The sequence below is a fragment of the Pogoniulus pusillus genome, chromosome 20, assembly GCF_015220805.1.
Source record: "Pogoniulus pusillus isolate bPogPus1 chromosome 20, bPogPus1.pri, whole genome shotgun sequence".
Lineage (NCBI taxonomy): Eukaryota > Metazoa > Chordata > Aves > Piciformes > Lybiidae > Pogoniulus > Pogoniulus pusillus.
The window spans coordinates 4951940-4966767 of record NC_087283.1 but is presented as its reverse complement, the minus strand read 5'-3'; the positions used below and the strand labels follow the sequence as shown (position 1 = coordinate 4966767).

The 14828-nt window shown below is 40.8% G+C and overlaps 1 protein-coding gene across 2 annotated transcripts in view; it reads right to left on the bottom strand.

Annotated features, from left to right (window-relative positions):
- Nucleotides 1-14828, bottom strand: part of WWOX (WW domain containing oxidoreductase) — a 539956-nt gene that overhangs the window by 115093 nt on the left and 410035 nt on the right. The window lies entirely within an intron of this gene.

Sequence of the window (14828 nt, the reverse complement as noted above, 5' to 3'; positions counted from 1 at the left end):
GCACTGAGCCTTCTCTATTTCCAGCCTGAGCTCTGTTTGCCCTGCCATCACTTCGTTTTCCTCTGCCTCATCTGACCCTTTTAGAAGCAAGCATGAAAACATGCACCTTTTTCAATTTATTTGAGCTATTTCATGATATTCCAGGTACTTCATGCACTTTTTTCAAGTTATTTGAGATTTATAGAGAAGGAACCCCACCAAATGGCTAGGTAGATTAGCAGCCATGCTGTTGCCTTTGCAGCTGGTCCTTCAGTGGAAACCTGATTATCCCTCTGCAATTTCACAAGGAGATATCTGCCTTACATTGGTAGACTAGCTCCATCTTTCAGGTGGAACCAAAAGAACAGAGTGCTGCAAAACTCTCATACCAGCAAAAAAATCAAAGCAGCAAGCTGGTATGGCAGGAGTGGGACAGAATTATGGTAACATGGCCAGTTTGTATCAGAAACACCAACACCTATCTCCTGTGTCTCCAACACACTTGCCTTCCTAACCATAGCAATATTGCATATAGTTGACTCTCTGGTGGTTTTTAATCACAACTTCATCTAAACAAGGCCATCAGTGCAGATATTATGAAGATATTTTCTGCCCCAACCATGCCATTAATTCATCGCTGCTACTCCCTGTGCTGAGCAAAATGTTCTGTCAAACACAGCTCTGACACAAGAACAAGGGATGCAGCTCTAAATGGGAGGAGATTCAGGGGATTTACTACATCAGTGCACAATGCACACCTTTTTGGGGCATCTCCACTCGGAGGACCTGTGAGGCTCATTCTCTGGGATGCTAATGGACACCATTCAGGCATGATCCTCATGCAGGCCCTTCTGAGATGGAATAGGAATCCTATAAAACATGATGTGACAACAAGAGGTTGCCCCAAATAAGTCTGGAGCCCACTTAGAAACACTGGAGAGGACTGATTACCTACTCGGTCAGTACTGCAAAGATTCAAACATTTCTACTTGTGTTGGAAGGGACCCTCAGAAATCATCTTGTCCAACTGCCCTGCAGTGAGCAGGGACACATCCAGCTAGACCAGGCTGCCTAGGGACACATCAAGTCTGATGTTGAATGTCTCAAGCACATCCCTGGGCAGCCTGTAGGCTCACATTGTTTGTGGAATTTCCACAATCAGAAAATTTAATGTAATGAGTATATTGTGTCTTTCATTTGCAAGCGTGCTCTAACCCTGTACCAACTACATACATGCCATAGATAAAAGATCTGGCTGAAGAATGGCCTTGTTGCCTGTGTTTTAATGAACTGAAACCATGGCACAGTCAGGACTGAAAAATACCCTACCAAGCAACTGAGAACATTCTTTAGACTAGCTGTTTCCCCACAGGACCAAAAAGTTAAGAGCAGAGTTATAGATTTGGCCTTCTTCTGAGGGATGGTGTAGCTTATTGTAAGGAATAATGGTTGGCACGACTCAGTTCCTTTGTGGTGAAGTCTGCAGAGGCATCTTAACCTGTCACAGCTAATGGGTTTTGCTGTGGATGCCAAAGCATAACATGGTGTGAGCATTTGAAGAAAGAAGCATAAAAATATCTGAAGCATTGATAGTCTCAGGAGCAATTAAATATATATATATATATAACAAATAGTTTCTTTTATTTGGTCCATTGGTTTTCAGAAGCCCTACAAACGCTGGAGGAGAGCAAAGCTGATGAAGAAATAACAAAGCCATCTGAGGGGAAAAAAAAGAAGTGCAAAAGTTTTTTTAGCTAATACAAAATCATTACAAAGTCCTGGGAAGACATGCATTTTTAAACAACGCCTGTAATAACGGAAAATTAGGCTCCATGACTTATTCATAGGCCTCTGGTTAACACTGTGCTCCATTTCAGGCACTTCGCTTCATAAATAGCATCCTCAGGTGAGATGCTGTTGTTTTGGCCATGCAACAGGCAGAATAACTACCTGTTCTCATGAATTAGAATCAACCAGGTTGGAAGAGACCTCCAAGATCATCCACTCCGACCTAGCACCCAGCCCTAGCCAGTCAACCAAACCATGGCACTAAGTGCCTCATCCAGGCTTTTCATGAACACCTCCAGGGATGGTGACTCCACCACCTCCCTGGGCAGCCCATTCCAATGCCAATCACTCTCTCTGGCAAGAACTTCCTCCTAACATCCAGCCTATACTTCCCCCAGCACAACTTAAGACTGTGTCCCCTTGTTCTATTGCTGGTTGCCTGGGAGAAGAGGCCAACCCCCACCTGACTACAATGTCCCTTCAGGTAGTTGTAGACAGCAATGAGGTCCCCCCTGAGCCTCCTCTTCTCCAGGCTAAACACCCCCAGCTCCCTCAGCCTCTCCTCATAGGGTTTGTGTTCCAGGCCCCTCACCAGCCTTGTCGCCCTTCTCTGGACACATTCCAGCACCTCAACATCTCTCTTGAATTAGAGACCATTTCTCTGCATCCTGTAACCACAAGAAGATACAGATCTCAGTGGAGGTTGTGGAGGAATTGGATGTTTGGAAAGGTAGAGAGAGAACCCCAAGTGATAAATACTCCATTTCAAATTCTGAAACTGCAGTTGCCTGTTTGATATAGAAATGGTAAAAATTTAAAGGAGGAAAACACTATTTGATGAGTCTACAATCTTTATACTTAAGGGATATTCACAGGACCTATAAATCCTCAGTGGAATTAATAATTGAGATTCTTGAGAGCTCTAAAAGGAAATATTAAATATGCAAAATCTTGGTGAAAAGCATAATTAAGGCCCATAAATGCCTAAAAGTTTAAAGGGCAGGCTACCTCTCTCTAAGATTTTCCAGTGTAACATTTATAGGGAAGTAAAACACAATACATTTTTAAGCAGCATTCTGTATTACTTTTTTTTTGCACCAATTTTTATCTTTTCCTTTCCATGTTAGTAGTATATTTTAGAATACAGTTCCCAAGATCTCCTGAATTAAATGGATGATATGAAGGCCCACACTCTTGTTTTCTGTTATTAAAAGGTCACTCCTCCAACTTCTCAAAGTTAATAGTGTCTTCTGTGCAGAGTAAATGGCATTTACTTATAGGGCTGAAGCTATCCTTTCCCTTTTAGCATTAATTTTTTCCCTCTTCTAACATTCCTGGGTTGACTTTTGTCCAATTTTAAGCACCATGGTCTAGTCTTGAGCTCTGTGGTAAAGGGTTGGACTTGATGATCTGTGAGGTCTCTTCCAACCCTGATGATACTTTGATACTGTGATACAATTTTTAGTTAAGGGGGAGTAATATTTCATAATGCTTACTAAATGAACATTGTTTTCAATAGACCTGAATACTTATAGTTAATATTTTAAAGATAACAGATGCTTGGTACCTCTGACTATCAGATCCTTATGTTTTCCAGAACATGCTGACTTGATAATATTTATCTTCCAGTGGAGAGGAAAAGAATCAGGGTGGCTTGGGAGTTTTGGTTGTTTGGGGTTTTTTTTTTTTGTGCATTAACTTACAGACAGAAAATATTTCCAATTTGTACAAAGTGACTTGCAGAAAAATAGCCATTCATTACAGCACAGCCTACACACAGCTTCTCCCTCGCCAAACTGGCACTTTTGCTTGATGCTAACCCCACCCTGTGTATTTGGAACACCTTCCCTCTTGGCAGGGATTTGTTTGCTTTTACATCTAAGCATTTCTGCTCACAGCAGGCTGTGAAGTAATGGAAGTTAATATCACACAATTCTGATAACCATCTTGCCTTTTTCTTCCTCAGTTCCACTGTGACATGAATTTAACAGCTACTATATATATATATATATAAAATAATCCTGGTAGATTTAAAGATTAGTTTTTTATCATTTCAAAGGAGTGATTCCAAGCCTTTCTTATGCACTTTTATTGGCTTTGTAACTCAAGAGCCTGACAGAGTGGGGTAAGTGGAGTGGAGATGAAATTCATATGAGATAATTCTAGCAAGATATCTCAAGGCCCTTTCAGTCCAAAAGCATTCTTTCTCTTCCACTCTTCTCTGCCATTTTTATGTTGTTGTAATATATGTTTTGCATTGAAGAGTAAATTTCAGTATAAAAAGATGGGAGATGACATAGGCCATCCCAGCTCAAAGGTAGTTACAGACACAAATTGCCACAAATATTCTGATTTAGAATAGATAGAATCAACCATGTCGGAGGAGGCCTCCAAGATCATCCAGTCCAACCTAGCACCCAGCCCTAGCCAGTCAACTAGACCATGGCACTAAGTGCCTCAGCCAGGCTTTTCTTGCACACCTGCAGGGATGGTGACTCCACCACCTCCCTGGGCAGCCCATTCCAATGGCAAATCACTCTGTCTGTGAAGAACTTCCTCCTAACACCCAGCCTACACACCTCCCCCAGCACAACTTGAGACTGTGTCCCCTTGTTCTGTTGCTGGTTGCCTGGGAGAAGAGACCAACCCCACCTGGCTACAGCCAAGTTTTAAAAATGCTATATTGTAACACAGGAAAACAAATATGAAACTATCACAGTGAGGTAACCTTAAGATGCATCCTTTCAGAGTACTTCTGTTGTGAGCATTGGTAAGAAGGCAGCAGTGTACCAAGACAGGAGAAAACACATCAGACAATAATGGCTTTGTAAGAACGTCAGTCTTACAAAGGTTGCCACAAAGGTTCAGCTACACATATAAATATTATATATAAAAGGCAACCAAACCCTTAAGAACTAATTTAGCCATGTAGGCACATATGCCTAGGTAACACAAGAGTGTATAGCTGTGTTTGGATTGGGATTAAAAAAGATAAGAATGGTACTGGCTATCATAAGAAGACCAAAAGAGCTCTCCCCTATGATATTGCTGAAGATGGGAGGAATTGTATGGTGCCACGGGGGGATACTTCCCCTGTGGCACTGTGGTTGTGATAGCAAAGCACCAGACTCTCACAACTATTTAGTGCCAATCAGAGCCTGATGATCAGGTTGCTATTTTTCTTTGCACAGCTGCTGTTCTCTGTGTTTTATATGTTCATCCATGAAGTAATGAAACAGGACTCCCTGGACAACTTTTTGAGACCTGGGTTGTAAGCTTGTTTGCCGCTTCGCGATGCCTGCTATTTGGGCATTTAGCTCCCATAGTTTCCTTCAGGCTTCAGTTTGCTTTTGGTCTGATTCAAAGCCTGACTTAAAATGCTAACCCTGGTAGCTCAGTTCCCCTTCTAATGGATGGTTGTTCACGTCTTAAATCATCCGTGGTACTGAAGTACATCATGTCAGCTGCAGCACAGCTGACAGATAAGGCACAGAGATATGGCAGGCCACCCCGGGCCACAGGTTTAGCGTGTGTATGGAAAATATGGTATTTCTGACACTCTTCCAAAAGGCAAAAGAATTATGTGAAAAAGAAGGGATTTTTGACACCCTTTAAAAAGAAATAAAAAGGCAGCAAAAGATCTGAACTGCCTCAGACACAGTTCTGAAGACTACAAGGTAATGAAACAGAGGATGTCTCCCAGCAAAGTCAACTCAACGGTGTGTCAGATGGGCTGGTGAGAACATGATATATCAAGCTACCTTTTTTTTTCTTTTCAATATTTAGTATATCCAAAAAGAAGCCATCATAGAGCATGCAATAAATATTTTTGACCAGGTATTTCTAACAAAAGCCACTGAATTGTCAGCCCAACTTTACTGCCTACAGCAAACCATCTCAGACAAGAATGATGCATGCAACACGCCCCTTGTGAATAGAAAACCCCCAAACCCAAGACATTTACCAAAAATCCAACCACTGTAAACCAGCCTATAAACTGTTAAATTATCATTTTATCTTATTCTCGTTTCTCTGAGAGACACAACTGAGAAAGAAAAAATAAGCCTGATCAGATTCACAGATGAGGTGATAATTACAGCCCTCCTACACAAAATCCAACTAACTAGAATTTCTTCAGAGAAGAAAAAAAATGTGTACTTCCACTTCTATCTCATTGGACTGTGTGTGGTTATACTGCAATTATTACAGAAGCCAGAGCAGCAAGTGTTACCATCCCTAACACAGAGAGTGCCCTGGGTCACAGACGTGTCTGTGCTTGCATCTCAAGCTCCTCCTTTGGTCTGCCCAAACCACCCCACCAGCTCTGGTGGCAAAGCTGTGGAGTGCCAAATGAAGAAAGCTTTCATCTCACCACCTGCACACATTTTCTACCAATACGTAGCCCAGTCAGCTCCCATTTCAGAACCAGCCCCAGGTAAGTTTCATTCATCCTCTACCTATTTAATAAGCCTCACCTCCTGAGTTCTTTCCTGATGCAAAGAATATAATTAACAAGCCACTCAGTCTGTCATATTGACCTGCATTATTTTAAATTAAAGTGAATGGCAGCAATGAAAAAAAAAGATTCTAAGATTAAAATATATGTACTGCATATCTTGGCACAGCTTCTTTTTAGTCCTACAGATAACATTTAGGTGCAAATACACCTTTCCCACAGCTAGATCATCACTAGCTACATAGAATCATAGAATCATAGAATCAACCAGGTTGGAAGAGACCTCCAAGATCATCCAGTCCAACCTAGCACCCAGCCCTATCCAGTCAACTAGATAGGGACCTTATGGAGGTCAAATATGGTCTCCTTTGCAAAACTTTTGGGCTGGATCTCCAAAGGCAGGCAACAGTGTGTTCATCCTTCACAGAGCTACCAATTCAATCACATTTCTAAGTGTTCAAATTTCATATTTAATTTTTCCCCCATGACACCTTCAGAAGCAGGAAGAGGACTTCATCAGGTAGGAACACTTTGTTGTATGTAGAAAAGCAACCCATATTAGCCATAGCTTAGTCCTCAGCTTACAAAATTCCTCATAGTATTCAACATGGAGAAGGCTGGAGATAGCACATATAAATGAAAAGTGCAAGACAAAACCAAAACTAAAAATGACAAACAACAAACATGTGATGTATTTTCCCTCCTTAGGGAGCACTGATATAACAGACAATATGCTTTGGAGAAATGTGTGTATTGAACTGTTGTAGAGTAAGTATCTTCTTGTGTACAAATAATAGTTCATAAATCCATTGTAGGAGTAACTAACGTAATGGGCCATCATAGGGCAATTGCTAGGAAAGGATTACTGGGGAAGCTGCTGAAAATCTCTCATGCTTGACACAGCCCAGTGATTCACTAACTCTGCAAGTGCTTTCCCAGATAGAGACCTACACTTCTGCCAGCCAGGAACCCCAAATGCTAAGAGCAGCACATCAGATGATCGCTTTGTCCCCAGTGACCACTGTAAAACTGACAGCCTCTAAATTACTGCCTGCAAAGCATATCGCCTGGCATCTGACAAAAGAATGAGGAGGGAAGGAAAAAACCCTACAGACTGTGCTAACATCATCCATTCCTCTGAGGGGATGGCACGTTTCAGTCTTCCCTTTCTTTAACCCGAGGAACCAAATGAAAAATATATGACAACATACAACCTGCAAACAGTTCCACATCTATTATCCAACTGAACTCCTAAGAAATGAGCTTGTTGAAATAATAAATGAACTTGCAATTGCTTTGCTTCACATAACTCCCATATGTTTTTAGATATGTTTTGAAAGACAACTTTTTTAGATTAATAAATGCCATGCCATACATTGTTCCTGTCCACTGAGGACTGGGCCCAATCACAGCTAAAAGCTTTTGCCACTTAGAATATGAATGGAGAACATCATGGCACAAATGGAAAAAATAAATGTTTATGCTTATGAAAATATGCAAATGTGCTGCTTGGTCTCCATAACGTCCTTGGCATGCTCATACAAGATTCCAATTTCTCACATGGGATTGAGTTTTACAGAGGAGGGGGCAAGTGGGGGAAGGAAGCTCAAGTAACTTCCATGGGGAAGGCAATGATTTTCCATACCTACTCTCCCTGACTCAGAGTCAGATCTACCAATTGTTTCACTGTCTGTTGCTTAATACAGCCTGCTATTGAAAGCTCACAAGCTGAACACTGATGTTTGGGTATTGGAAAGGGACTTCTCATAAACAAAATAAGAACACACTCATTCATAGTGGTTCACCTTTGTCGTGGGTAATGTCAGTTTTCTTTCAGCATGAGGAGGATTTGCATTTTGGTTTTCACATCGCAGCAGGCAAAACAGACCTGAATGGGCTGGAATGGAAACCCCTTCAAAAACTGCTCCTGATGTCACTTCATCTATAAATTACCTCTCATGTAAAGGTGACCCATTTCAAAGGAGTATGTAAACACTTTCATCTCTTGAAATTAGTGCCTCCACAGGTCTAAGAGATTTGGCTCATAAGGATGTTTCTTTATCAGTTGTTCCCTTTATTGGCAAACGTGCCAGAAGAGTTAAAGCAAAGGAACTGGACTGCCTCAGTGGTCACTGATGGGAAAGAAAATTCTCAGATATTGGTCAACTCAGTACTCATGCAATCTATTTTTAACAGCTACCTGGAAGTATACAACATGGGTGGTCTCCATGTAATTCTCCACACGCTGCAAAACTCATCACCATAAATACCAATGCTACTTGAGCACAGAGGTTATGGACTTCCCATAGCCAGGAGAGTTCCTCCTTTGCTCTGGCAGAAGCTTGCACTTAAGCCTCCTTAAACTCTGAGTTGGGAGAAAAAGCAAGACCTTTAATGCTCAAACTTGTTAAGCCTTGCACGACCACTAACGTCACTGACAGTGAATAAAACCAAACAGTGTAAAACAATCTAATTTCTAGAAGTACAGATCTCCCTAGAGGTTAAAGACACTTAAGTAGTAATTATCAAACTAAGGAAATAATATCAACAAAGGCTTTGCTGAGTATATTTTACAGGTGTCTTTTCTTAGGGGTTATTTCACTTCTATGCCTACTTAGAGCAGACAGCCTCATTTTAAAAGAGATACAGTTTTCTGCGAAGTATTTAATAGTCTAATGGTCTCCAATAATTAACAGGAGCCTCTAATGTAAGCTTGAAAAGCAAAGTTAATAAAAGTGAAACAGGCATGATAGAGGTAATGGGTGTGAGGGATGGAGACATTAATTTAAACATGCAGACCGAGTTTATTCATGACAATCACTCTTTCCTTATTAAATGTCACTGCCATGGCTGACTGGTCTGATATGTGCGATCCAGTTGCAGCTCTGCGTGTTCATCACACAGCATGCAAGCCTCCATAGGTACTCCTGAGTTTTTGCTCTCCTTGTCATTACTGAATTGCATAGGCATAACAGTTTGTGTGCATTTAGGAAAAAAAATTCTGAAACTAGTCTTCACATTTTGCATGCAACACATGAGTAAACACTAAATGAGGGTTAGGGAATACTCTGCTTGGCCTGAGATGCGAGCTTGGTCTGGGATACAGCTCACACCCTTGCTCACACCTTTGGTATAGGAAAGCATAGATAATGAAAGAGAGTAAAGGCAAAAGAAAAGCTACATGAACGGAGAAAGAAGTCTTAGTATCTCTTATGCATTTGTTTCTATTTACATTTTCATGATCTTTGAAAAACACTCTTTGAAATAGTATGTCTTTAAGATATTACTTTACTGTCAAGCCATCAGTATCTGCCATAACAGAGCAAAAATAGGAGTAGATTATATCAGATATGCCATACTTCACAGAAACTGGAAAACACAAAGATTAAGTTCTACATTAGAATGATTTTCCACACTGCATTTGTAGCATATATCATACATTTCACTCCAAATGATGCAAGCTGGGGTTTCTTATGATCACTAAGTACAATATTGCTCTGCAAATCTACTCAGTTGCCAAAGTGCTTACAAATTTTTGAGCTCCACATCACAGCCTCTTCTGTACTCATCACCAAGAGTCAGTGGTATGTGATAGCTTAAGTATGAATTTTTCAGCTAAGAGGGCTGGAGAAAAAGAAGCAGCTAAAGGAAATAATGACCACATCTGCCAGGCTTTGGGCAGAACTGAATAGTCTGAGAAAATAAGGAGAGTAAGCAGGATTGAGTAACTGAACTGATAAGGAGGCACAGCTGCAGATGGGTGGCCTTGGGAGGCTAGTAGAGAAGCTGAGGGAGTTCTGATCTGTGCGAGAAGCCAGGCTGGTCAGCCCTGGGAACAAGCTATGTTGTGTCTCAGTTGTTGCAAAGGTGGATTAAGGGGGGTAGCTGGTCAGGTCTGCCTCTGTGCGTGTGGACAGCCCATCTCTGCTTTGTAAGCCTATCAAAGCACGTGCTCCTCTACCCAACTCCATTCTGTAGGTATCATGCTTAGCTTTGATAAATGGATTGAGCACTATGCATCACATTGGTGTAAGCCCAGTGTCTCACCCTCTCCCACACAGCCTAGAAGAGAGGCCAACTCGACACACATCTAAATGATGTGTTTGTAAAAAGAATGACTCAACCCAAAACTCTACGAGAACAAGTGGTGACAACTAAAATTACATAACTTATCACTAGCACATCTCTAAAATCCTCTAAGTAGCAATCTGAGCCTTGGTAAACATATAATGAAACAGGCAACATCTTTATGTTTAGACCACAACAATTATGAATAAATAAGTGTCTTGTCTCTGTGGCAGACCTAAATGCAATAACTTCTGAGAAAAAAAACAAAACAAATGTGTCTCTAAAACTTACCATTGCAAAGGCTTCAATTCTATTGAAACAGATCAACTGAGATCTGGGGAGGTCACTTTTGCCCTTTTATTATTGCCATCTTTTTTCGACATTAGAGAAGTGAATGAAAGGAAAGCCAGCTGAGGTTGCAGAAGGAGAAGGAGGTGGTTCAGAGAGGCTCCCCACAGGAAAACAACCTGTTATGGAAACAACTGAACTCCCAGCAGCTCACTGAGCAAGGAAACAAACCAGAGACTGTAATTTTAAGGCTGATCCTATGTTATGTGCCTTTTTTTTTCCCCACACGGGAAGCATCAGCTATGACAAAAGCTGTACAATTGGGCAGCTGATCCCACAGCAGTGGGACTCTGCCAGGACAGGTCTGGAAATATTCTTCAAATGTTGGTGTGCAAATAATGATAAATACTAAAAATGTGTTTCTTGGTTTTTAAATAGGGAAATAAGAGCAGAAGAGGTAACTAAGAGATTGCCTATATTTCACATAATAAATAAATGGCCACACAGAGCAAGAGAACAAGGAACCTATTTGTAACCAAGGCTGATGCCTTGCAAGAGGTTCAGTGGTAAATTATCACTCTGCATATTGAGTGCAAGCAGAAATGAAGTTATACAGAGCAGAAGTGGTGGACATTCCTGAATGAGTAGCAAATTATTTGATGCAAAAAAAGCACTACTGAAAATTACCACGTTCTCTTCACTCTTTAATTCTTCTTTAAAGATTTGCTACCAGTTCTTAAAAGAGTTTGCAAATGACAAATTGGAATTTGCATTTCAATTCAGTTGTTTCTGAGGTTTGCCACTCCTTCACTCTTCTTTTTTTTTACAGCCTCACAGAGCTGGAAGTCACAAGCATTCTGAATGAAATCCCTTTGGGTCTCATCGTTGGAATCAAAGGAAAACAAATGTCTGGGGGAAAAGGTTATTCTGGAAATCAGGTCTGTTGAAAGGAGCTGACATATTGCACATCAATGCAGCTTGATTGGTTGTAGCTGTCATTTTATTGTATCATATAAAGGAGTACAAAACTATATCTTAGCTTTGGCAGTCGAAACAAGACTTCTTAAAATAAATGGTCTTGAAAACCATTTGGCCAATTTATATGGCAATTAGGTAAGACTCTCTTTCAGTGCACCCTCCTTATTTTGGCAGTAAATAGGAGCTAGAATCATTTGGCTGAAGACTGATAACTAACTTCTGAAAGCTAAAGCATCGGAACGTTATGCTTTCCCCATGCTCAAAAATGGCTTATCTTTAATGACAGTGCTAGTTTTATTTCATAACATCTCTGCATGGACATTCTTGATGTATTTTTACAATTTTTCCCTTCTGAGAGAAGATCACTATTAATTTAAGTCAGCTGAGAAGCAGTTCAGATGGATGCTTTGGTTACTTTCCAGTGACATCCACGCACTTTATTACATAAGTAGTTTACTGCAGTGAAGTCATTATGTTGAGTCCAGCTACAGAATGGCTTCTGTTAGGCTCCTCAACTACTGTGTAACCACTTTCCTCCAACCATGTAAGCACTCTTCTTTGCTACAGCACACCTTTACTTTTACCATTTGTTTTCAGCTGACATTTCTCTCAGCTGACTTTTTTTTTCCCCTTGAATTTTAGCTAATATGCTGTAGATTATTACACAAGTGATTTATTGCAGGAACCTTACTGTATGAGGGGCAAAACGTCTTTAAAATAAATCCAAGGGCTACAGTAATCCCTTAGGGCAAAATGTACTTCTACTTAATTTCTGTACCATGTATTACACACCATATAATTGCTTAAAACAGAAGCTACACATACACATTTTGCTTGGCACCAAATATTTGGCTTCAGAGAGCACACTCAAGTTACATGTTGTGTTTTGCCACAAATCCATTGCACCATCTAAAGTAATTCAAAGAGATCACTAATAGAAATATTTTAAACTACCTAAAATAAATCAGCAAGTAAGCAAACCACAGTGTTTTGCTAAAGGTTATATTAAAATAAGCCACAGTGTTGCTGAAGGATATTTTATATGTGCATGAATTCAGCATTCCTCGTGCCTTTTTTTTTCCAATGCACTAAATAAAATCATGAGACAAACTTCAGAGATGGAAAATATCTGCTAGATCATTTAGACCATCCCAACGCCAGTTCAGGATTGTTTCCTTTATTTTCTAGTGTTTTGTCAAACCTACTTTTAAATATGCTGTATGTTCCAAGTAATGAGATTTCCACTACTTTCCCCTGGGAAATACATTTATATAACAACTTTCTTCCCCAAGGATCCCAAAGTGTTTTATAAAAATATACATACAAATCACTTCCCCACTGGAGTACAATCACTTATGAGGGATAGGGTGGCAGCCAGGAGGGAAATGATACATAGTGCTCTGCAAATTTATTGCAGGAGGGTAATTCCTGCCCAAGGACAGAGGGGCAAAACCCTATACCTATGATGAATGCCAGGAACTCATAAATGTCCACAGATAGCAAATAGAAGCATGGTTTCAACTTGCAGATGCAGAAATGAGCTCGGGTATCTTAAAAGGCAAAGGTCACTTCATATAAAATTTGAACATAAGGTCCCAAAGACCTGGGGTGACTCCACAAAGAAATACCAGCACATGAACTGTATTTCTGAAACACTGGCTGACTTGAGGACTGTGCTCTAGATTGTCCCCAAATCTATATTGATGCTGATTTTAGAGACTGTCTGTCCTTAAACCCTTGGCCACCCCCAGCTAGCCCAAGCCCATTAGCTGCTCTTGCCCCTTCTAAGTCCATAGGTGTCATTTATGTAGTGCCTGTTGTTGGTTGCCATTCATAAATGCATTGGGAAGGACTTGCTTCTACCTGTGGGCAGCCATGGAAGAAAGGAGGAACTGAAATCCAGGAGGAAAGGATGATGGCTTGGTGCTGGTGGATCACTGTATTTGGGCCTGAGTGCCACTGACATGAAAAAAAAAATCAGAGAATTATAAGGGCTAAGAAGCAAAGCCAGAAAGAACATCATGAACACCATATTTGGAAGGTTAACAGGTTCCAAGTTCAAACCCCTTGGGCAGAGTTCAGGGATTTTCAGTGCAGACTGTTTGTAGGCAGAGGTTGAGAGCAATGGCAGGGTCAAACCTCATTATCAGCACTGTTTCAGCAACCTTTGCTCATCTTAGGGGAAGAATGAGAGGAAATGGGACAAGCTGTGCTCTGAATCCTCCTCCTGTCTAGTTTTAGGAATGAGAATTGTTTTCAGATCTCCAGTCTCCTTGCTCATTGCAGTGTTCAGCTAGGAACTGCACTTGCATGTGGGACATATATAACATGTACGAGTGGTTAGAGTATCTTCCTCTCACTAGCAAGGCCAAACCTAGATTCTTAGATTCTCCCCACCTGGAAGCACATAGAGCATTGTTAAAACTAGAGTAACACATACTGAAATAAACCTGGTTAGACAGATAGATCTGGATCACAATCATTAAGTAAATTTTTAGGACAGATGAACAAAGCAAGCATTTTTCACCTCACCTAAAAAAGGATAATTTTCTGCATTCTCCCAATAGGAAACTCTATCAAGCCATTTAGTCTTAACCAAGGCTCTATTACTACAAAGTCTTACTCCATGCTCCATGCATATATTTTTAACCTGAAAACATGTCTTGCCTGCTGTACATAAGCACTCCTATTCATCTGGGCTGCAGGGCAACCTGTCAAGGCTAACCATAGCATGACAAACCTACCAGGCTCACCTTGCCTTCAGCAACCAAGAAAGAGATGTGCCACTCCTTGTACTGATGAGCACATTACTTTTACTTAAAATGCAGAAACAAGGTCTTATCCTAGACAGAATTCCACAGCTCGGCGTTAATGTTCCCCTGTTAAGGAATCACTGTCTCCAGTTGACTCTCCATTGTGCCTGCAGTTGTACAGACAGTGACAAGCCATTTGATTCACTGCTACCGAGAGTCTTTGTGCAGAGGTGAGCCTTTGATCCTTCCCGGTGTTGAAGGAACATAGATGTGATTTCTGAGGGGTTTGCATAAGTTTCAAGCTTGTGAGATTATGGATATGCAGTACAGTTCCTAAATGTCTACATTTGTTGCCAAGATGGCATTGATAATGGGTGCATTAGCAATGCAAAGATGGAGACACGAGCCATTTTCCTGGGGATTAACTCAACTGTTCCAAAGCCTCTCTAAACATCGAGCTGATATTATCAGATACAAACGAGCATGGAACATTACTGAAAAGCAAAACACGTTCCCAC